The sequence below is a fragment of the Tetrao urogallus genome, assembly GCF_951394365.1.
Source record: "Tetrao urogallus genome assembly, chromosome: 3".
In the NCBI taxonomy this organism is placed as follows: domain Eukaryota; kingdom Metazoa; phylum Chordata; class Aves; order Galliformes; family Phasianidae; genus Tetrao; species Tetrao urogallus.
In genome coordinates, this window is record NC_136815.1 from 57,172,235 (window position 1) to 57,197,223 (window position 24,989).

Here is a 24,989-nt window from a genome sequence, read left to right on the forward strand (position 1 = left end):
AACTGTAAAAAGCTCTGATTTAATTGTTTACAATAGGTCCACACATTCTGCTACCTGAATTTATTAAAGAGCAAAAAAGTACAAAAGTGAAATAAAAAAGGATGGAACAGTTCATAGGTTTTCATTAGGAGACTAATAACGTGTTAGAGACACAATGTCTTAAAAATTGTATGGTAATTTTCCATTGTGGCATTCTACTGAAAAACTACTTACGTATACAGAATTACACTATTTGTTTTGAAAATTTTATATACTAATTGGAAAATACACTTTAAAGTAGGATATAATAGGAAGCATTTGTCCATTATGCTCTGCAGTGACAGGCAGTGCTTATACCAAAGAGTGGAGCATGGGAAGGAGACATTGGATTAGAGTGAGATTTAGTGAACCTCGCACCTTTCTTAGAATATCTGAAAGAAAAACGATTTGACTGAGAGTTAAATGCAAGTCAAACAATACAAAAATAAAACAAACACTGAGTCGTTCTGAAAATTCTTTTTTTTAAGCCAGTCACACACCTGTACATACATCCCTCATAAGAACTGCCTTTCCCTAGCACATGAAACAGAAAGGTGCTCCTCAAAACATGAGGCTTAATCTCTGCAGTACATGAGTGCCTTAGACTGACAATAAAGCAGAATGATGCCTGTTTGCACTGACTCCTTTGAAGGAGAGCACAGCCAGCACATGGGAGTGCACTGAGGAGTAAGAAGAACAAGAGCGTGCAGCATATCACATACATGTGGCTTCATTTATCCTGTTAACTAATTCTTATATCTTTGTGTACATGCTTCAGGAAAGAATGCACTTACATTGTATGGGAAAACTGGTTCAAACAACTTCTAAAAGCCCTCCACTGAATACTATTAATTTCTAAAAAAGCAAAGCAATATATCATTAATAATTCTTAAGAAACATAAGCTACATTTAAATTAACCTCACAAACATTGTTTATAACATTTTTTGCTATTCTGTGTCTCAATTTCCACAAGCCTTCTAGCTTGTATTCATATCTGTGCAAAGTCAAAACAGCAGTGTAAAATAGGAATGGTTCAGCCAAGAATCAGTGGTTGCAGATATGCTAATTAGTATATATTTAATAGCCATTGCAAGCAGAGGGTCTCTAAACTGTGATCCGACACTCCATAGGCCACAGGCTGCTCAAGCTGCACTCTGCAATCTCTGCCCCTGACAGCTTGCTCTGCTGTGTGCCTCCCACTGGACTGTCCTCACAGTGGAGTAGGAGGGAGAGGGGGTCTGATCCCCTAGGAAAGGAAGCCAGGAATGATAAAACGGACAAGTAAATAGGAAATATAAGAAAAAATCATTGCTTTCCCAGAGGTTCAGTTCTCTCTCCCAGTTTGGTTGGGCAAACAATGCCAAGGACAACAAAACTTTGTCAAGGCAATTGGGAGAAGAGGCTACTGGTGACAGTGCTATGAAGTTACTCAGCAAATCACTCCAGAAGAAATGGGAATATTGCAAATTGAGGGAGCTGCATTCCATGAGGCAGCAAGGAAGCTATGGCTCCTGCTCTAAACCCTTTGCCAGCACACAGTTATAGTTTCCTGGGACAGAATGGTAGTGCCATTTTTTCCAGCATAAAATATTGCCTAATATATTGCCTGTGCTGCAGCATACACACAGTAAGGCCGCTTGTCCTCAGACCTGGAGCTTTCAGCATCCTGGGGATTATGGTCTGGGCTGGCTGCTGAAGGTCTTCAGCTTGCAAAACGGTTGTTGTGCTTGTGAAATTTAAACCCACAGGTTTTAAAATATTTGTCAGTTTCTTTGTGTTTTGAGAGAGTTTTCTCTGGAGATATATTATTAGGTAGAAAGATTTTTTTCTTAGATTTTCTGCAGAACCTTAGAGCATACTTAACTGAAAATTTTAATGAGAATTTAGACCTTCCATTTATCTAGTTTCGTCAGAAAAACTTTAAGTTATTTGTGGTTGATCTGATTTCTCTGCTATAGCCAGTAAACTTTAATATTACTTTTCCAATTTGCTTGCTCAGAATTTACAGAGGCTGCTGAAGGCACAGCTCACAACCAGGCAGAAAAGTTCTCACTAACTCAGGAGGCAGAGCTTAGCAGAGTTTAGGATTCAACTAAGGAAAGGGAATATCACTGAAAAATAGGAAGTGCGCTTGATGCCAGAGAGGCAATTTAGGTGTTGGGGGAGGCAAGAAATGTGGAGCCGCGGACAGCCCTGGAGGCTCCTCCATTTGAAGCAACCTAGAAATGCAAGCCCCTCCCAGCTATTCTCAACACATCAGAGCAGTGAAATAAAATAAAATAAAATAAAATAAAATAAAATAAAATAAAATAAAATAAAATAAAATAAAATAAAATAATAAAATAAAATAAAATAAAATTTAATTTAAAAAAAAGAATGAATTGGAGTGTGCTTGGTGTTTTGCTGAGCCTGGCTTTCGTGACTAATGGGGTCATGACTAAAGGGGTGGGACTGTGGGACTGTGGCAGGAGGATCCATTCACGGGTTTGAAGGCCCACCTGTCTCCCCTCTTTCCCCAGAGGCTGCTCTATTTATCAGCTAGTAGCCTAAAATGAACTCAGGATTGGAGACACACAGAAAAATTGAATCTGAACCCCCAGGGTTGAGAGTGGGACCCCAGCTGAGCCCCAGGCAACCCCTGCTATCCCACCCAGAGTGGTTGCGCCTGCATGGTTGAAGTAAGGTCTACACAGTTTTGTCCTGCAGCCCTTAATTTGCCCTCCTGTTTGATTTTATTGTTGTTTGTATCACTGCTCTTTTGCTTAGGTTTTTTATTTTATTCGCCTGTTTGATTTTGCTTTGTATTGCTTGTTTTTTCTGACCTTGTCTAACTTCCCTGCGGCTATGCAAAATCTTTTGGACACTTTCCCTTTGGGCCAGAAACCTGACAAGTTCAGCAAAGGCTGGCATTTAATAGATTCACCTAAATTCCTTACAGTTCCAGTTTAAAGTGTCTCAGGCCCCAGTTGCAGCCAGGATCACAGGACATCAAAGTGTGCATAAGAATGGGCTGTTTCTGTTTGCCTGCCAGTTTATGTGCTCTTTGGACGTAAATACGGACTCGGATTCAGTCCCAGCCAGTGCTGTCTTCTGGTGGTACAAACCACCCTGAGTGGGGACCCCTGGGATGGGAAATCAGATTGTAGATGAATTTACCACAACCAAAACCCTCTGTAAGCCATAGCACAGAGAACAGCAAATCTAATAAAGCGAGATGGGACAGCTGACAGGACAATTGGATGCTTTGGTTGCAGATAAGTGCTGCAGTTCTGTGGAGCTGAATGGATGGGCTTTCATTGGCACATTTACTAAAAAGGAAAACACCTATAAAACCAATAACCTGCAGGGAGATGGAAAACAAATAAATAAACAGCCCCCCTGGGGATTCCTTCTCCCTCTTGTCCCTCCACCTTGTTATTTTTAAAAGAGGAGCAAAGGGGCAAAAAGCAATCCTTTCCACTGACAGACAGTAAATCTGGTGAAACAATGGGATAAATAGTTGAGAGGGGAGAAAAGGGAGAGAGAAAATAATGGGGTAATGAAAATTAAAAGATTTGGCCAAATCTGACCTCTTTTTCAATGTAGTTTTAAATCAGCAGTTATATCTGGCATGAATTTATCTGACTAGCTTTTCAGATTTTTTTTTTAAGAAATATTGTCAAAGAAACTCAGTTCATCTGGCAGAATAAAAAGATGCAGAGAGAAAAGTATGTTTTATTCTTTCTTGTAACAGCTGTTAAACTTCAGTGTGCAAAATCACATATAAGATTAAAAAAAAAAAAATCTGCTTTAAAATCCTAATATCCCTTTCATTTAAACTGAGAAAGAGCTCATAATAAGTCCCAGTCAAAAACGTCCAACCTTGCCATCCCCTGGCAGAGGAAAATCAGGCTTGACGTTGGTATTACTGAGGCTAAAAGAGATAGCATAGTTTTCCTCTTCTCTACTTTATAAATCAACACATTTACCAAACGAATTTATACTGTGTGGGTATGCACGTGTATTTATAAAAGAAAAGGTCACAAATGCCTTTTGTGGAAGCCTTTTTTACAATGGGTTTTAAAATCAGCCAGGACTAAACACGGGCTGCAGGAGCTGCTGCTCTTCCTATTACATAGCCCCTAGCATGACACATCAGGGGCAGTTTTCAGGTAGTTTAAAGTGATGGAGCAAGCTGCAGCCCTACCTCTTCCCTGGGGCATGTCCCATGAAGTGCATTAGCATTGCTGCTTATCTGACTCCTTCCTGAGACAATTTAAACAACTTGCCATTTTTTCCTGGCTTACTTTTCAGCTGGTTTCAGCTGGAGACTTAAAAGTGAGACATGGGGAAGACAAGGAAGCACCAGAGGTCAAAGTCTGGACACACCACCAAGTCTAAGGTGAAGATGGCAGTTTCTTGTACCAGCCACCTTCAGTTTCTCCTAGTCTCCCATTTATTTCCAATGATTTCACCTGGACTGGGAAACTGATCCAACTGAAGACTGTCCAGACAAATTTGCTGCCCACTTATTGGGTAGATATGCCAGCATAGCAGAGGCTTTTAAAAAGCAGAAGCAAGAGCAGAAAAAGGGCAGAAGTATTCAGGGACAAGGATGCATGTCTCCCTAAAAAAAAAAACAAACAAACATTGCTTATACAGGACCTGCTTTGTGAGGGAGCAGTGTCTTTGGTCAGGAGTTTTCTGATAAAAAAAGTTTGGTACTGAAAAAAAGTCCAATCTCCTTGTTGCATAAAATGAACTAACCAAAGGGACAGGTTTCAGTTCACTCCTGTTCCTCTCCCATCATTCAGTGTGCTTAGTGTGCTCAGCAGTCAGTAATTATCAACTCTAAAGCCAACAAGAATGATGTCACTTTTAGTTCATCAAATACCAGGTATCCCAAGTGCATCCTTCACCAGAAATGTAGAAGTTCTGAACCCCATTTCAAATTCTGGCTTTGGTGAGAAGGTAGTAACTTTGGGACTAAAGACATCTGAAAACTCAAAATGCATCATGGAATGATGGCTTTCTGACAGCTTCTGCAATAAGCCACCAACATGAGTAATAGCTAGCATTTAAGAATCTGGGTGACAGTTGGATATTTTTTCCAAACAATAAGTTTCTGTCAGTTACCACAAGGGTAAGCATGCTGAAGACATCACATTACCTACATGCTGGATGCAGCCATTTTGACCACACCATCTTGCAATAAAGGCTGATTCTGTGTAAGAATGCCGTAAATACATAACCTGTTGCACAACGTTGTTTTTAAGTCAGATGGCAAAATAGATGAGATCACAATATGATGCAGAGATCACGTGGTAATTCTTGCATAGTCTTACGGGATTTATCCTGAGGAGTTACTGAGGCTTTCTGCAGAGATTATATAATAGCTGTAGTGGAAATAGGCAAGCTTTTCTAATAATACTGCTAAACAAATCAGGATTTTCCAATACCCAAACAAAGCCTGATTACACTCATTTAAATACTTATGTCAATATTTATTAACTAATATCAAAATTACTGTCATCTCATTTTTGCAGTTAGAGAGAAAATCATTAGGTATCCCTTTTGAAAAATCATCGACTTTTCCTTAGCACAGAAAACTCTATTATCTGTCTTTATAAAATATTTATGTCTTTCCCTGACATTCTCATAATATCCCTAGGAGAACAATCAGCCTTTCTTTTGCTGATAACAAGACAAACCTTTCCTCCCTAAAAATATAATTAATGAATTAAATATGACTGAAATTAAACCAGAGAAGTATAAAAGCTACTGCCTATTCATCTGCCATGCCAATGGTTTATGTAAAGTGGGTAATTTCCTCTTCTTTAGGAACAATCATGGGGTTCTGTGGTACAACAGCTTTATTATTATTATTAGGAAAAAAAAACCCAAACACTCCTTTAAGAAGTGTCACTGAGGGGCAAATTATCATTCATTCCACAGCTGGTAATATGGAGAGAGTTACCAGGCTGAATGGACTGAGTTCCACGGCGATTCACAGCTTGTTCTGTACCCTTGGTTGGTTGTGCCACCATTTTTCCACGAGCAGCAAGCCTTCCTGCTGATGTCCATCCAGGGCAGGGCTAATTTCAGAAGTGATAAAGAGCCCACATTTTAATTAGAAGTCGCCGAAGCTCCATATGATCCGAAGGAAATGTCATGTTTTCATGTTACTATAATATTATTTGATGCTTATTTCCCAGCTGTACCTGTTTTCTAAAGGCTGATGTGTCAGCTTGCATCTCACTGTTTGCATTTTCACCTGTAGTCATTTTGTAAGAGCAGAAGATAAAAAGGGAAAACCCCACACTATCCCTGCAGGAACCATATCAACAATGCCAGCTGTTTAGTTCACAATTTCTGCCTTTGTTCAAACTTTTAGCATGCAGTTGGCTTGTTGCAATTCTCAGTATACTTAGCTGCATTGCCATGGCAATAGAGAAAAAAAAAAAAAAAACACATGATGATGCAGATTTGGAAAGAAAGGAAGAAAAAAGATAGAACTCCACTGTCATGTCAAGGCTTGATGAGGTTGGAATTGGCTAATTTATCTGTGAAGTTAAGAGACATTCAATTTGAAGGATCAGAGAGGTTAAAAGGAATCTTGAAGTGGAAAATTTCCAATTCATAAACATACAAAGGTGCCCACCGTGAGGATCTGTATTTTCCTAAATTGGGTCAGATAAGTCAGCCTTTACTCAGACAGGGTGTCCAATAAAAATCCTTGACTAAGGGGTGGAGAATTGAGCTAGCACTTTTTAAGCAAACACAGTAGAGATGTTAAGATATGGCATCTGTCTTTGTATTTAATTAATCTATATATATATATATTTACATACACATATATTTACTTTGAAAAACATGATTTTCATATAAACAATTAAATAGTTTAATTTCCATTTGCATGGTATTTATATAAAATAGTAATAAAACTAGACATTTCCCCCACATTTCTGACTATTTCTGTCTTTTTCCTTTGAATTCTTTTAGCTCAAGTATTTGCAATTCCAGCATCCCACTGTGGTGCTATTTCAACTCAGGCATCTAGATATCAGCCCACATGGGCAGAACAGCACAAGAGTTCCACCAGAGAGTTCAAAGGCTAATCTTGCAATCATTTACTCATGTGAATACCTTTAAACACAGTAAGATATAACTCTAGTGACAGCATTACTCTTAGTCAAACTGAATCTTTGAAATGCTTGCACAGCTGAATAAATTTATGCATCTGAGTAGTTTTCTTCTGTGAAGATACTGCTTGTGTCCAGCTAACCACGTGGAGATGCATTTCCATGAAGGAGGAGTTCCCCAGATGATGATTCTGGGGGTTTCTGAGAATAGCCTTATTGACCACAGTATCAATAACGTGTTTTGCATCTGATCAGAATGTTAGCAATGTGTTACAATTCAACAAACAATACTGATGAAATGTAAATCTAAATTTTAAAGAAAATGTAGACTTTACTTTCAGCAGCGATTTTTTACATGAAAATGTCTCTTTAAAAATTCACTGCATCTAGATCAGTAAATATAAATAAAACATGTGAAGAATATTAATCTTAGTAAAATTGAAGAAGCAAGCTGTCAATGACTGTCAGACATGATATGAACTGACAGTTTCATGGCTTATGGTCTGACACCAGGATCATTACCATCTATTACCTGTCTGTTTCTCTATGAAAATACCTACAGGAAATAAGAGGTTGCAGTTTGCAGGCATGGGTGGGAGTGGGAATAGGAGAAGAGCGGTGAAAATGGAAGCCTAATGACAGCTGTGAAACATATGTATGCAACATATTCATTGGGATTAATCATCAATCTTAAGGAATGTCTTACGTCATTCATTATCATCATTACCGGAGAAAAGCTTTAAAACAGTATCCATCTCTTGCAGATCCCACTCCCCCTCCTCAATCAAACTCAAAAACAGATCCAGCCCTCTTCCTCTTAACTGTTGACTGCCACATACACAAAGCATACAGATGAAAGTTTAGTTCTGTTCATGTATTGATAGAGCTCGCAGAAAAGGGTGAGAGAGTATCCTCCTGCAAAGGGATGCTGCAGCCTTTCCCAGCGTCCTGTTGCTCAGGCTCCCTGATAGCCCTGGGAGTCTCTAGGTGTATGGTGCAACCATCAGCAGAAATGACTCCAGGGAAGGTGCTTCTGCAATGTTGTCTTAGGGCAAGGCATCCTGGTAGGAGCTGATTTTTCACTGGGACTATGTTGTGGGAGGATGGCTGGAGTCACAGAGAGCACCACGTTTGTGTTTCATTTGGGCCCTCAGGATGCTTAAGGTTTATGTGAATATTTATGTGATTGGGAACACCAGTGTTCTTGGCTGTCCCTTTCCATGGATTTTACCACCAAAGAGCTTACTTCACACTTCTGAGTCCCACTGTGGATTAAGTACAGTGTGTAGCAGCATGGTCAACAGGTTGAAGGAGGTGATCCCGCCTCTCTACTCTGCGCTGGTGAGACTTCACCTGGAGAACTGAGTCCAGATGCAGACTCTTCAGTACAGGGGAGACATGGAGTGGCTGCAACACATCCAGAGGGCCACAAACGTGGTCCAAAGGATAGACAGGCTCAGCCTGGAGAGAGCTAGAGCTAGCTGTTCAGCCTGCAGAAGAAAAGGCTCCAGTGAGACCTGAGAGTGGCCTTTCAATATCTAAAGGGGGCTATAAGAAAGAAATGGATAGATTATTTAGCAGGGTCTTGTGATAGGACAAGGGAAAATGGTTTAAAACTAAAAGAGGAGAGATTTAGATTAGATATGAGAAATTCATTTTTTACAGTAAGGATGGTGAGGCACTGGCACAGGTTGCCCAGAAAGGTGGTGGATGCCCCATCTCTGGAGACATTAAAGGTCAGGCTGGACGGGGCTCTGAGCAACCTGATGTAGCTGTAGGTTTCCTTACTAATTAGTAGGTGTCCCTACTAATTGCAGAGGAGTTGGACCAGATGGCCTTTAAAGTTCTCTTCCAACTCAAAAAATTCTATGATTCTGTGATTTTATGACTCTTCTACTGAACAACCATGATGCCCACAGGGACCTGCAGAAAAGACAGGTCAGGTCCATATCCAGACACTGAACCACCTTTCTGTAGTCATATTGGACAACTAGATGCACAAAGCCACTGAACTGTTTGCATTGGCCATAATAGCATATGGACAGTGGGGTTAACATGCATGGAGTCTTCACAATGCCGCTCCACTGCCTTCCTGAATGAATACCTGGTATTTTAAAGAAAGCTGACAGCAGTGCATGTGAAAACGCACTAAGGCTCATTTAAACTCTACAGAATAACTACAATAGTGCTTGCAAGCAAGTCAGGATTCTGTTCTCTTAATTTTGGAATGTGCAAAAATGAAGGTGTTGAAAAATTCAGCTTTTGCCACATTAAACCTACAACTGCACCTTCATATGCTGTACATTGTACATACATGGAGCCATGTCACAGAGTCCCAGTGTTTCCACCTTCTTAGGTTGGGTGGCTTGGCCACAGGAATCTAGGCTTTTGTAAGACTCCTAAGTAATTTTTTCTGAATAAATGCAAACTAAAATAATACACAGTTGAGTGAACAGCATAATACTTTCTATTAAATTTTGCTCAGTATTAAAATGAGTATCCTTTTCTCCCATGCTGGAAGTCTTCATAATTCCATGTCATAAACATTCATGCAAGAAAATAGTACTAGTACATATTTATGGAAAATTTTATGCACATACATACTGTGGACTTTCATTTTGAAATGTATTTCTTGTGCGGCTTCAGACAAGAAACCTGATGAAGGTTGCATTCATCCACTCTAGGAGAAGAAATAATACTATGTGACAAATCACCATCAAAAAATGCAGCTCTGTGGGCAAGTATTTAATATTACCTAGAGAGTGAAAAACAGCTCACAGGGAGAATCTTTGCAACATTTATCAAAAATTTTAATAACAAATACATAAAAAATAATGAAATCTCCTAGCTATAGCTTGTTAAAACTTGACTGAAACTCAGAATTTCAGCAGAACATTTCATTAAAATTACAGCTGCCAAACAAAACTAAAATACATAGTTAATGATAATTTATACAGCAGAATTTCATGCTTTTTAACTAGTTCCATCAACTCAACTACTGGAAAAAATCCACAGTAGCAAAATAGATTCATAAGGACTCCCTCTGCTATATGACTGAATGTAAAGAAAATGGGTGTACCAATAGGAAGTAGATTCACTGACCCTTTGCAGCTTGTTTTTATTTTATTTATAACAAGTACAAAATCTGACCTGGAAAGTGTTTTTCACTTGATAACTTCCAAACAAAACAAAACAAACAAACAAGCAAACAAAAAAAACAACACTGAAAAGGGGAAGAAATGTGTATACCCTTTGTCTAGTGACAAGAATATTACCCGGATCTTTATGTTTATTTAAAACTAAGTAGTTACTTTATATTATATATATTATACAATAAAGTACTCATTTTCAGTTCTTTGTCAAGTACAATTTCCACTGATAATTATTTATAGTTATTTCTAGAGTAGTAGTAGCTACAGCCTGCAGCTACAATCTCTGAACTCCTTATAGAAGGCACTTTTACAAAATACAGTGGGAATCTTTGTCCATAAGAGTTAACATACTGACTGCTAACTTCAAATTGAGGAAACTATGGCTTCTCATTTCATATTTGCTGAGGATACAATAGAGTCAACATTATGATAGGCATCATGTGCAACAAAGGTAATTTCCAGAGGTGTACTAGGCCATACTAGAGTCCAAAATAGCAAAAATTACACACTCTATTATGTAGATCCCGTCTCAGAACACGGATGCAGTAGATTTTAGTGTGGGTTTAGCAGCCAGGAACGTAGTACTCATCATACTTCATAACATTATCACCATGTTCTAAAGCAGATATTAGAGGGTTTGCACTTGCTATTGCCCTGCATGCAGATGGAGAATGTTGAAGTTGCCAATACTCTCACTGTTATTGTCATTGCAGAGTAGCAGAGAAAGAAACAGGAAAGCAGTAGACAGGGACTAAAACACTCTTAAGCACACGTGATTTTAAGTGAAGTAGTTTGGCATATGGGGAATTTACTTCCTTCTCAGAACCTGATCCACAAGGGACAGATGTTTGTTACCTTTGGATCAAGGCTTTCTAACATGTCTTGATAACCATGAAGAAGCACCCTCATTAAGGCACAAATCCCTTTTGCCCAGCCAAAACCTGCATTTTCACTCAGGCTCATTATCTTCATCCTAGACACAATAAAGTTCAGTCTCTCCTACTGACATGTGGCCCTCCAAGGTCTACCTGATGCTATGGGCTGCTGCTGGGTGCAGTGTACCACCTTTCCCCCAAAACTGTAAGAGAATTGTTATGTAGGTCTTGCCAACAGAGCCTCACCCAGGATGCTGAAAGCTTGGTTCCTAAACAAATTGTTGGACATTTGAATGACATTAGTAGAGCTCACTAGCTTGAATCAAAGTAACAGAAGACAAAGGTGTTCAGCACTTTCATTCAAGGCTAAAATACATGTTTTGATGTCTAAAGTAGGTTCAAGAGTACTCCCTATGGGCTGAAAAGGACTTCCTTAAGGTGTGGAATGATCTAGGTGTATATACTCAGTTATAAGCATACTTTGTTTCCTATTTCTTACTTTTAAGTTGAAGTCCTTCATTCTAATGATTTGTCAGTAAAAATAAAGTAGAGACAAGAATTTACTTCAAAACTGCCCAAAGTGATGTAAAAAAGTAGTGACTAGATAGGTAGGATGTAAAAAGTGTATCTCAGGTGTTCATAGATGTACACGTTTGACTTCAAAATGGAAAGAGAGGCTAAAGAAATTGGAGACTAAGAAATCACCGAGGAACTGCTTATGCCACTCTTGCGTACATGAAACCAAATCTTGACTTATATACATTTAAAGCCCAAGGAGCAATGCCTATCTATTTCATTCTGAATTTCTGGAAATGTTGAATATTAGCATGCTCCTATTAAGTTGTGTATTTGGAAAAATTTCTTCTCTGAAAGAGTGGTGAGGCTCTGGAACGGGCTGGGGAGGAGGAGGAATCACCGTCCTTAGAGGTGTTCAGGAAACATTTAGATGTCGTACTGAGGGACATGGTTCAGTGGTATATATTGGTGATAGGTGGACGGTTGGACTGGATGATCTTGGAGATCTTTTCCAACCTTGGTGATTCTGTGATTCTATGATTCTATACTATGATTATTTTACTTCACTAGGGATGCATGCTCTGTCCAAGAAAAGAAACTTTCTGATTGTAACAAAGGAAGTTTTATAAAAACATACACACACATTCCTTTCTGTTCCCTTATTTACACATTTTATACGTGAACCAATAAACCACACATTTTTCAGCCGCACTAGTCGTGACAGAACAGTGCAGGCTGGTATCAGCTTTCAGTGAAAATTGTAACCCATCTGGAGTGTCAAAGATCACCCGATTGTTCCAAGGTATTTTTAGTGGGGATAGTTAATCTTTAAATTAAAAAAATAAAAATCTCTGTCCTCTGCCAGATGCTTTTACTGCCTTGTCAAGAACTTGACGTTTTTGCCTGTTAGTGAGAATCAAACTGTTTGAGGATTAAGTGATTACTAGAAGACAAAATATGATTTATTCTATGACTGATAGCCAGTTTACATAGTCACGTATGCTTCTCCATCTTAATGATAGCTCATAAAATCTATTTGATAGATTAGAAGACAATCATTTGTTTTACTTTGTAGCAAAGCATAACATTTTTCTTCCCTTCTGGAGATAATTTTGTGGTGTGTGCATGAAATTTTGAATTTTTATATGCTAATTCATTCTACTGATCTTATTGACAGTAATAATACCATTTACAAGGACCTGGGCCTAACTGTACAAATAATGTGCATCGGCAGGCATGCATAAGATTATCAAAGAAGCCATGTGAAATCTATATATTTTTTTTCCACTCTTAAGTCATAATTCAGATCTTTAATAATCCACAGAAATAGGCCATGCCAGTGGGAACCTTTCTCTTTTGGTTGCCTATTCTTGTTCTAAGTGGGTCTTCCATCACCATTAGCATCTCACCTGTGTGTCATCTGCCGGAGGTAATGGCAAAGTGCCATCAAGAAGACGTGCTGCTTGAGATTTCTTTTAGGTGGGTGCTAGCCATAGGGAACTACCTTAGCTCCAACAATGACTCTATGATGATCACCTAATGCATGGGTATCACAGTTATGCATTGGATTACACTTTGCAAGAATGGTGTTTCCCATTACTTTTTTCCCGTCTCCTCACACTCATTGTATCTCCTGTCATCCTTTTAGCTCAATTCTCTTCTTGCCTCTTCTACATTTTTCCCATTTGTCTGACCTTAGTTTTAGTCTAATCTGTCCAATAACCCATCCTATCTGCTTAGTGTTCACATTGTCCCTATTACTTACTTTCTTGCTAGACCTGTTCTACCAAGAGTTCACCAAGCTCTCCAGAAACCACAGCTACTGGAGAGAAGTAATGAGCTGGACTCAAACTTTATTGAATTAGAATACTGTCCTAAATATATATGTATATATGTATATATATATTTATAAACTGAACTAAGTATGGAAGTTTCTTCATACAGAATGTCAAATCTTGACATTCCTCTTGTTTTGCCTGAACTTAAGTTTGAATTAATTGTATGATATTTTCAGTATAATTCTGAAACCAATGTAGAGAACTTCACACAAACATAGCACAACAACCCAAACAGACTGTAAAGCAAGCTTTCACTATTATAATTCACTTGTTACAGGTGGAGAACATGCTGGACCACTTGTATTTCAGAGGACTTTTGTGCCAAAATGCATCAAGACCGTTGTTTATCTGGAGAGTAAATTCTTGATTTTCTGTGAGTTGGCACATTGCAGAAGCCATACCTTTTCAATACACACTTACATTTGTAGCAAATGTTTGATTCTACTACAACAAATATATGTTTATTGCTCTCCCCTGTGGATTCTAGGTTTTCTTTAGTGTTCAAGAAGATACATGTAATTTAATAAATTGCACTTTCTGCAAAACCTAGTGTTTTTGTCTCAAGATCTTTTGGTACCTCAAACACAAAGATGAATATCAGCAACACTCATTTAACAGCCAAGAAAAATATTCGAGGGTGCAAAAATGACTGATATGGGACCAGAAATTGAATCAGAGGCAATGTTGGGAGTGGAAGTCCAAAGACTACTGTTTACTGCACTTCATTCACTGAGTCCTGCTGTAATATGTCTGCAGTGACTTTCATTTGAAGAGTGAGGTTTGTGCTTCTACGAAATAGAAAGCATTGTATTTGTTTATCAATCTTCTGCACCTGTACAGAGATTTAAAACTTGTATGCATTATAACAGTGTATTCGTTGCCAGGGATAAGCAGAGCCCTCGTTTAGAGATGACACCGTGTTTTCAATAAACCTTGGCTTGTTTCTTTCAGTATAGACAAACAGATATATAACTACATGTACAAAAATGTTCACCCAAATTCATCTGAGCAATACATATTTACTCTGTGATAATGCATACTGCCAGATAATTCGCTTTTCACTGCGAAACTAAGACCATAACCCAACTGCAAAGCATAAACTTTGTTTTGTTCTGATTTTTAGAGAAACATGCACAACTTCCAACACACCCAAAACAAGTATTCAAAGTAAAAGCCAACAGCCATTGTTTGCTTGGAATCTTTGCTAAGCAAAACTTCACTCACTATTTAGTTCCTTTGCTGGTTGTTTCTTGCATCATCCTTTGGAGTATATTGCCTCCTTAATTCTATGTAACCAGCTGCACATTTTTCTGAGACCCAAGTCTTTCTACTCAATCCAAAGTGAACTAGCATGAAATTTGCATCGCTACACTGCCTGAAGTAATGATCATTAGAAACTGAGCAACCATATTTTAGCTCAACTTTATCTTAGGTATCAAATTTATAAAAGATAGTAGAAGTATAAAAAATTGAGCTCTGAGAAAACATATCCTCCACAGAAAATTGTGTTAAGAAATTAAAGAAATCAATGAAGAATTAAATCCTATCCATGGAGTTTTAATAATTAGATAATAAATTCTATTTAACTTCACCATTATATTTCCCAGATGTTTTAAAATGTCATATAAAGTCTAGTATTTAATATTATATTCTGCATAATGGTGTAGTATGTCCTACAAAGTGAATTAGCAAAATGCATATCTGAATGATTTTTATCCTAAATATTTGCAAGTACAGCACAGATTTTGAGACCTTTAAGAAAACAGGTAAGTTTTTATTTCCATAGCAGTAGCTGTTCTGCTGTCCCATATCTGCAAAGCTAAAAGGATATTCTTTATCTTTTCAGGCATTAAAGCAATGTTGAATAATTCATATCCAGAAGCACTAACTCTATGAAAAAAAAAAAAAAAGAAAAAAAAGGCAATTTATTTTATTAGTTTCTCAGTTTGAAGATGTTTCAAAATATTTGTGAGATACTAATTTTACAGATGTAATGTCCTTGGGAAATGAAACTTGATGCCTGCTTCCCTAATCAGCCTTGACTCTTTTGTTTACTTTATGTATTATTCAGTTTCTGCCTACACGGTCTTTATTGGAAAAAAATATATGAAATTCCTGAATAGTGGCAGAATGGAGATTTTTAATTATGTGTGGCTATCATAAGATTTCAAATCACTACTGAATTCTTGGATTGCTTGAGAGGATGTTTCATAAGTTTGAATAAGAGAGAGACGGGAGAGATAACGAGGCATGAAACTATTTTTTCTTCAACCATAAAAATGAAAAGTTATAAAAGACACTGAAAAAAAGAGGGAAAAAACTAGTTTTTGCAGCTTTTCCAGTCAATCTGCATCTTGGCAGGTAGATTTATCAGTAAGAAGATTCTGAAAAGTTTTACCTTTGCTCTGCTATTATAACGTATCACCACAAAAGGTTGAGCAACTTGGGAAATGAAAACATATCTTTCTTGAACATGATAGCAATTGGAATTTATTTCTCAGGTATTTTGAGTGCCTTCTTTAACATTGTGAGTGTGCTGGTTCGTGGGTTGAGATTATGGTACTTGTCACTCACTGTGCCTGAGAGTCCAACTTGGTGTAATTTCTCTATTACAAAGCCCTGGGGAAAAAAAAAAAAAAAAAAAAAAAGACAAAAGAAATGGCATCAGAATGTGGGAATTTACTAACATTGGAAGAAGGATTGCATAAGGAATTTCAACAATTACAAGCCCAGTTTTAATTAAAGTATAAAAATGATCAGATTGAATTCTTCATTCCTGCAATGTGTTTCCTACAGCAGTGTCAGCCCTGACTCAGCCTGCTGTGGAGGAAGACCAGGATTTAAATAGTTTGGATGGGAATTTCATTCTCTGTACCCAAAGGTGGGTGTCTCTTCTTGCGCAGCCCCAGGGTGCCACTTCAGGTGGGTCTGGTGTTAGAAGAAACTGAGTGACAACAAACACTTAAAAAACACTTTTAGACACATTGGATGGGACTACCGTGATTTTTGGCAAGAAGCTGAACTTGATTCAGTACAGTAGTCTGGAAGGAAGAGGTACCATATCCTGTCACTTGTCTGCTGAGTCAAGTCCCTATCTTAATGGCTGCTCTGCAAAGCAGTAACAAGCAACCCCCCTTTTATTTTTTTTTCTATTAGAAACAAGAGGAGTTTCCTTATCTGCACTCACGTTTCATGGGAAGCTGCACATAAGCAGCTCATTTTAACTGATCTATTTTATAAATTGAAAATATATTGGCAAGGAATAATTGTAGTCTCAATATCTAACTTGTGCAAAACGTTACCAAAGGAAGTCTGAGTAGTTTTTGAAATAGATTTTTAAAATGCAACCCGCAGGGCTCAGAACTACTTTCTTTCTCAGAGTACCACAGAAAAGACACACATGTTACCACTAAAAATATAATAAGCAACTTTAATGGCTTCTTAATGGAGGGAGTTTTTGTCCTTGTGTATTTGAAAGGCACACATCATTAAAATACTAGAAAATATATATCTGCAGACCAATCCTACTGTATTTCCATGAAGCTTTTTTGAAAACAGCAGTTTTTAGTACTGCTAAAGTACCTACATCTGAAGCCCTGAACACTGGAGAATAGTTTTAAGACACACTTCAGGTTAGAAGACTTGTCTTTAAACCAACTGATAAACTCTGTGTGACATCTGATCCTGTTTGGCAGCAGCAGCATGCAGGGACTGCCTTATTCTTTTCTTGGAGTACTATCCACAAGCGCTGGGCTGTGCTTCAGTTCCTGCTATATGTCTTTACCCCAAAGAGTGGTAAGCAGTGGTGGGCTCCAAGTGGACAAGGAAGTTATCTGCAGGTTTTAAATAGATGTTAGGATGCTGTGTTGTTATATATCACTGGCTGGCTAGCTCAGTGGTTGCCTGTTCTGCCTCTTCAGCATTACTGAAATGTAGTTACCTCCTGGGTACCTGAGTGCAGCACAGTGACAAAAGCCAAAACAGGCACAAGTTGATGTGGATGGGGGAAAATTTTGTACAGATGTTAATGCACTACTTACAATTGAAAATCTGCCATACAGTCATTCCAGTCCACGTAGAACTTTTAGATTTCATCCGTATTTCCCAGCTTTTTCCACAGAGGATCAACATAGTACTCAGGTTATTCACTTGTACCAGTTTCTACCAAATTTTGTAAGTAGAGAGCAGTTTACCCTCAGCCCATCACTGCAGTCCTGCAGTCTCTAGGTGTTCCAGAGACTGATGAATTCCTTGTCTTCATTGTGAGAGAGGGAGAAGTTACAAATCTCTCTCTCACAAGATATGAATTGCTGCTAAAAGCTCAAGATCAAAATCCATTGAGATGTCTAGCTTGTTTGGAAAGCAGTGAAAGTTAGGGTACCAACAGAAGCATGACATTGAGCTGACTTTTGGACGCAGTAACAATCTCTAAACAAGGGCAAAGCAGAGGACTAAATTCAGGTTATCCAGTTCTCTGCCTTAATCAGTAAGCCATCCTTTATCTCTGGAAGTAACGGGTGATAAATTGGATTGAGGGGGATATAAAACATGATTACAACCTCAGGTTGAGTCATAGGCCAACTTTGTAACCACTCCAAGGCCAGGATTTATCCTGGTCCCTTCTCCATTTGTCTAAATAGTAAAATGGAAGATAAAAATATTTTTAAAACCTGCAGAATTTTAATTTTTTAAAATTTGTATGCTAAAATTCTTTAACTTGGCTTTGCACTTCTGCTGATTACAATTGTACTGCCGGATTATTAAAATGAACAGGCAAACAAAAACTTACAAACATTTATTGTAGAAGGAACTTCTAACGAAGAGGCCAGATTAGCCAACTGAGTTCTGGGTCATATTTTTTGTCCTAATTCTAATGAGCCCTGTGAGGTCTGGAGGCATATTGCATTTTGTTAAACCAAGAGCAGTAGAAGTGCTGCAAACCTATTTTTTTTTTCCTTTAGAGACTTTAGGAGTGAAATTTGTCCCTGGAATTTGCTAGAAGCAGAGGGATTCAGTCATTTCCTTATTTTAAGGTGCATCCAACCTACATATTTTCATAAGTGAGAGCTGGAGGATGATGCTTTCTCTTTAAGGATGCTGCAAGAAACTCATAATGCCTCTTACAAAAGAGGCACCTAGAAAACTCATATACACTGCATTACAGAAGAAAAATTACTCCAACATCAGTCCAACCACCTATTCTTCAGCCAAGCTTTGTGGAAAAAAAAACACAAAAGTGAAAAGAAGTGAAAAATGTCCTTCTGTTACATATTTTTTCAACTCAAGTAATGTAGATTTATAGCTAAACAATGATAGTTATAGTGAAATGTCATAATAAACTTCTGTATTGCCCATAATTCTTTATAGGTGCTATGTTTGCAGCAATTGTATGACATCCACAGTGTTCATGCATAGAATTGGAAAAGAATCTGCAGAACTGCAGAAGCAAAACTCAACCAGCACTGAACATCAGGACACCTGGGAGCCCTCTTAGACTCTGGCAGACTGTTAATGATTTGGGCTTTTCTAACAGTGCTCAGTGTTTCCAAATTCCATCAAGTTTTTTTAAGATATCTTTTATGAAATGCCAGCATTAGACCTATACACATCATTCTGATTTAGAGCTCAAAATGAAAGACTGCCAACATTGAGATGGTCACCAGGTCACAGTTGCCATGTGAAAAAAAGAATGAATTCAGACCCAACACTTAATGAACTTCAATTGTAACATTAGGCAGAGTTGGAGTCTCCTGAGAACAGAAGTACAATGAGGCCAAAGAGGATCCCACCTGGCAGTTTTATCCTCATGCCTTAACCTGTATATTTTCCACGATCTAGGGATAAATTCGATGCTGGCAGGAAACAGTTTGTGAAGAACATACAGCATTGCACTCACACTCTCACCTCAGCCCCTTTCTCTGGCTCTATGAGAGACGTGCAACTGGGTCTTCTGAGCTTATCGTGTAGGTCTTTCCATTTTCTCCATCTTTTGAGAATGAGGGCCCCAAATATAAATTCCTCTTTGTTAACTAGAGGAAGACAACAGAGGTGAATCCAGAGAACAAGCACAGGTCTCCTGTTGCAGGAGGTATGTTGTATGCCATGGTGTATTTCAAGCCATATCTCCTGGTGTTTTGAGGCCTCTTGAGCAGAGCAGAAGGAATTTTGCCCCTAAAGATCTTCAAGCTTCTTTCTTTTTACTCCTGATCCACAGGGACCAAACATGAGTGCTCTGAGGCTGCTTTAAAGGATGCAGGGATGAAAAAGCCCTGAGAATTCAAAGGGTATGAAAAGAGAACTTAAGCTGCATCCCTTCTCAGTTGCATTAAGGATACCTTAAGGACATCTAAGTTTGTGACTCTTGATAACAATTATGGCCATTTTGATGAATTATTAGCTCATAATAGCAGGACATCTAGAGAACAACCTGTCATAACAAACTGACAGCAAATTGTAAGGAACTACATCTTCTTCAATATTAGGTAGATACACTAGAAACTAAATCCCTATAAAACTGGCAAGATTTTAAAGATCAAATTCAAATGATATCCCTGATTGACATTGCAAACTGAACTGAAACATGTATCGAATCCAGGTCTATGTACTGTCAGCCCATTTAGATTCACTAACATCGGCATTACTTGACATGCTCTTTGGTTGCTTTTTCATTATACCAGATGACAAATCAGCAGAGATGTTTCACTTACAGCAAGCTACTAAAGTCTTACAAAATGGTTAGAATTATCTTGCCAGAAGTTGCAGTATTGGAAGGTAATAGTCTTTACTTTTACAGCTTTCCAGGTATAATTGTCTCCTTACTGACCATTAGGCTGGCCACAGTGTTTGTAAATACCGTTGAACAGGATTTTTTTATTCCTTTCTTTTAGCATCTTTATGAAATATGATCACTCCTCATTTTCTGAACTCACTAGATCGAGAGAACAAACCCAAGCCAGCACACAGATTGCTATCCACCTCTGTATGTAGCAACCTGCAATGAGGACAGGAAGTGAGCTTCAGGAGCCATTGCAGTCATTCTATTTGCCCAGGGGTCCAGTGCTGCCCACTGAAGCAAGGCTAAGTCTCTCTCTTGATCCGGAGCCAGCTCAGTGCCTTGTTATAATCACTGGGCACACGCTGCACGTGAGGTGTGTTGTGAATGACAGGGATCAGTCTGAGTCTGACATTTCTCTGGATTTCTCTGAGATGAAGGCCTGATGTCAGATAGGCTGAGAGAAGACAAATACATGGGGGCACGGAGGCTGAAGCTTTCCAAAGCAAATGTTAATGTCTGCTGAAGTGATGCTGGGACATTACTGCCGTAACAATTATTGTTTACAGTCATCAGTGTGCTGGCAACAATAAACTTTGGTTTTATTTCTTCAGGAACCCTGCTTTCCAGAAAAGAATGATGGAACTCAAAGTCACTATGTTTATCAAAAACACTATAGAAATGAGGAATTATTGGATCTAATATTATGTTTGGAAGACCCACAGGTGCAATGAAGGTGAAGCTGCATCCACTGAACACTGGGACAATGCAAAGCATGTCCAGGGATACCTGCACAGGAAGCCTCACTCAGTGTACTGCCCAAGTGTTTCATATCATCAAAATGATTCCTAGCAGCCAAACTTCTGCCTAAGATACAGATATGAAAAATAAAAAATGGACTAGGAGAAGTAGGCTTTGCTCCTAATTATGAGTGAGGAGAGAAAATCAAATGAAAATGTTTTGATCTACATTTCTCAACACGTACTCAAGTGATAGGAAGAGCATACAGGGATCCAGCTGGGGTCTCATGCCCAGATCCTGACTCGATGGCACAGAGTTCCTGCCCGTTCCTACAGCTGGGAATCTCATAACAGTAAGGCACAGCTTGCTTGCTGCTCTCCTCTCTGTCACCCACCTCTTCCATGTTCACTGATTTATTGCAGTTCCCTGCTGCAAGAGTTTCTTAACAGTTTCCCACTTTATATAAATTCCAAGAAAAATGTCACATTTCAGTCTCTCATGAGCTTTTGGCATGTGCTGCAGAGTATGGTAATTACAATCAATGAGGGAGGGAGGAGGAGGAAGCAGCGCTGAAGGACCTGCACGCCCTCCCCCATTAGCAACGCTTGGATTACGTGTAAGGTCTTGATAACACCATTCATTCTTAAAGGGCCACTTTTTGTCAGTCTGGTCACGGCAGCCAGCCATGAAAGCAAAGGATTTGGGGCTGGGAACCTCCAGACAGGGTCTTTGTCTACACCTTATAAACAATTTCCAACACTCTCCTCCTAGTGTGATTTTTTTCCATGACCTCTTCCCTTTGTGCCCCTCCTTAGCTATGGGCTCTGACCCTGTGCTTTGTCCATCTTCTCTTTGCCTCCTTGACTTCTTAGTTCACCTTCTACTTAGGACCTCCTGCCATCAGAATCCACAGCACCTTGTCTCTCACCTAGCTGAGCTTCTCCGTTTCCCAGCTGTGCTTTAGCCACAGACATAAGGATTGGTAGAGGAGCAGGGATTTGCTTTCTATGCAGTGCCTTAAAGCACTGTTTACTGGAAATCACTCTCTTTTGCTATCGCTTTATTCCAATACAAATGTGGTGCATGTCGTGCATGAAAACAATCACCTGAGACACAGAACAAGGAAGAATGAGGCCAAAGAACTTAATCCGTGCTTGTCTGCTCTGTAGGAGGGGCAAGCAAGGTGAATTTATCACATGTGATAATTAGAAGCAAGGGAGCAGGGAGGTTTTCTTAGTGAAAGCTCTGCTGTTGTCTTCCATACCTACTTCTATGACAATTCCTCAGTCTGCTGGTGCTCTATAGTCAAAGTTAGAACTCATAAAACTATAAGTATTCACTACTTGACCATTGTTTAAATAAAGCACTTATAATAAAAGGAAGTAAAAGTTGATGTGTATAGAATAATTTCATCGTGGTTTCTCATTCTTCCTTTCATTCTTCATCTTTCCTCCCTTTGTTTATTGTGATTCTTTTCTTTGTTCAATTTGGGTTATGCTGTAAGGTCCTTTTGTGTCATAAAATGTTGTGCATGCTCATTGTGGTATATGAACATATGGACCAGACCTACACTGGTGAGTAGTGGGTGCTGTCTCTGTGTGATGGAAAGCAGTAATTCGAAGGACCCCAGTTCAGAGGATTGGAGCTAGTGACCCCATCTTCCCAGGCTCTGTTTTGATTCAGACAGAGCTGTCCATACCCCTGCAATGCTCATCAAATACACTACTACTACAGCAAGTGAGAGCAGGACAGTCAGGCAAAACTTCTTTCTCCAGCTCGTATTTATCTTGCAGAGATAGTGGAAAATCTGATGATCCATCTGATAATAATGCTACAGCTCCAGGATGCTCTTCTGTGTTGCACCAGACCGAATCTGCCTGAATTCAGCAAAGTTACTTCTGTCTTCACAGTGCCAAGGCAAGGCCATGCTGTCTCTCTCCTTCTCAACAACTAACTCAAATTATTATGAACTCACACTTTGCAAGCAAGAGCAAAGTTTCCTTTCTATGTGTCCCCTCTATTTAGCTGTGATCTGTGCTCCTCTCATACAGCTCATTTGGAAGAGCGAGACTCAGAACGCTTCTGTGCTGCTATAAACCCATATTTTTAGAGACATTTGTAACTTAATGTAACCACTTGGCTGCCTTTCCTTGTTTTCCATGTTGAGACCATCTTGAGATTCACAAGCCTCTTTCAGTGCTAGAGATGCTGATAGACAGGAATAAAAGGAGTTTTCTTTTCTTTCTCTTTTCTGAAGTGTGTTAGCTAACAGGTTTTAAGCTCCCGTTGCTGACAGGACAAATTGTACTTTAATATGGTTTAGTTGGCGCACACTTAGGGCTCACGTACACAGCCCAACACATATTAAAACATCACTTGCTCAGTCTGCACCAGAATATATTATACAGTAGTTTAAGTGAGTTAACTAACACATCTTGGAGAAAAATGTCACTTCTACTCAAGCCAAGACATTCTGTTAATGGGTTGAATATTCCTTCTAGTTCTTTCACCAGCAAAGGGAAGAAAGTTTTCACATTGTCCAGACCTCAGTTCACAGAATGGGAGAGGGGAGGAGACTTGTCAGTGGAGCTGTGTTCCTTACCAACCCTCCAAAAATGAATCTTTGAACTTGGGGAGCCCTGGGTTATAAAATCAGAACTCTTTGCTCCCAGCTCCTGCCATTTTCGGTACTGACCACCTCTGTGCCCCCTCAAAACTTTAATCACTTTCAAAGCCATCACTCCAAGTGACCCCTGCGGCCTCTGGACTGACTGAGTGGCCCTGAAATAAATATGCTTGTTTGCAGGCTTCTCTATCTGGAGAACAGGGCTTTGGTATTTCCACCACTTGGTACTATTTTAATTCAGGCTCGGTTTGTTGTTGTTTTTTGGCTGTATTTACAAATTCCAGCAGGCTATCCTTAAGAGAAAGGTGCTTTTTACAAGTCTTCCATTCAGCATTCATGGCACAAATCATGGAAATCCCTTTAGGCTATGCTGGTGCCAGACTCTGTGCCTCCCACTCTTATGTATGCTTAATAAAATGCATCTATTTTCTTACGACAAAACCATGGTGCTTTCAGCAGCATCGGAGATGAAATACAATTGTTAGTAAACTCATATGCGCCATGCCTGGGCTCCTGCTTCGCTGTGCTTCTGTAGGAGCTTTTCCTGCCTCAGTGAGGAACTTTTTCTTTTCTCTTCAGCTGTTCTTTTCTCCCTTTTTAGCCTTTTTACTGCTGCCTCTCCCTCCTTCTTTTCCCCTCCCCCTCTTACACTTAACCTTCTGTTTCTCCCGTGTCCTGGCAGGAAGGATATAATGCAATCGCTGCTATACAGTGACAAAAGTAAATATGGAGCTCTGAGTAAGTGCAACAGGGTTGAACAGCCCTTTTGCAATATGATACCGCATAATCTGCTTCCCTTCTAGAGATAGTTGCTTGAATGCTAAGGAGGTGCAGCTCCGCTGCTTTTACAACTCGATAGCTTTACTTTGCTTCGCTTTGACTTTGAATAAGCAGCCCTTTTACTGGGGCTAGTTCTGGGGTTATCTTCCAGTTCGAATCAAAAACCTGAATGAAAGGAACGGGGCTGCTTTTCAGATGATTCTTTCGTCTTTGAAATTTTGCTATATTTTTCCACAAGTAAGAGGAAAAAGGAAAACTGGATAATTTATGTGTGGTAAAGCCACACACAACGCAGACACAGGAAGAGCCCTAGTGCTAAATCCTATGACTAAGCATCCAGCACAGTAAGCATTCTCTTTACAACTGCTCATGGCATGTGGGCTTTTCAACTTTCCCAAAGAAAATCATTATTGATAAACATTTTCAACAGAACCTATGTGACTTGGAGTTCTAAACTCCATTGAAAATATTGGCACTTCTGCATATAAAAATCTTTGTCACTTCTGAAAAATTCAGCAATACCAGCTGGTGCCACCTGAGTGAATTTTT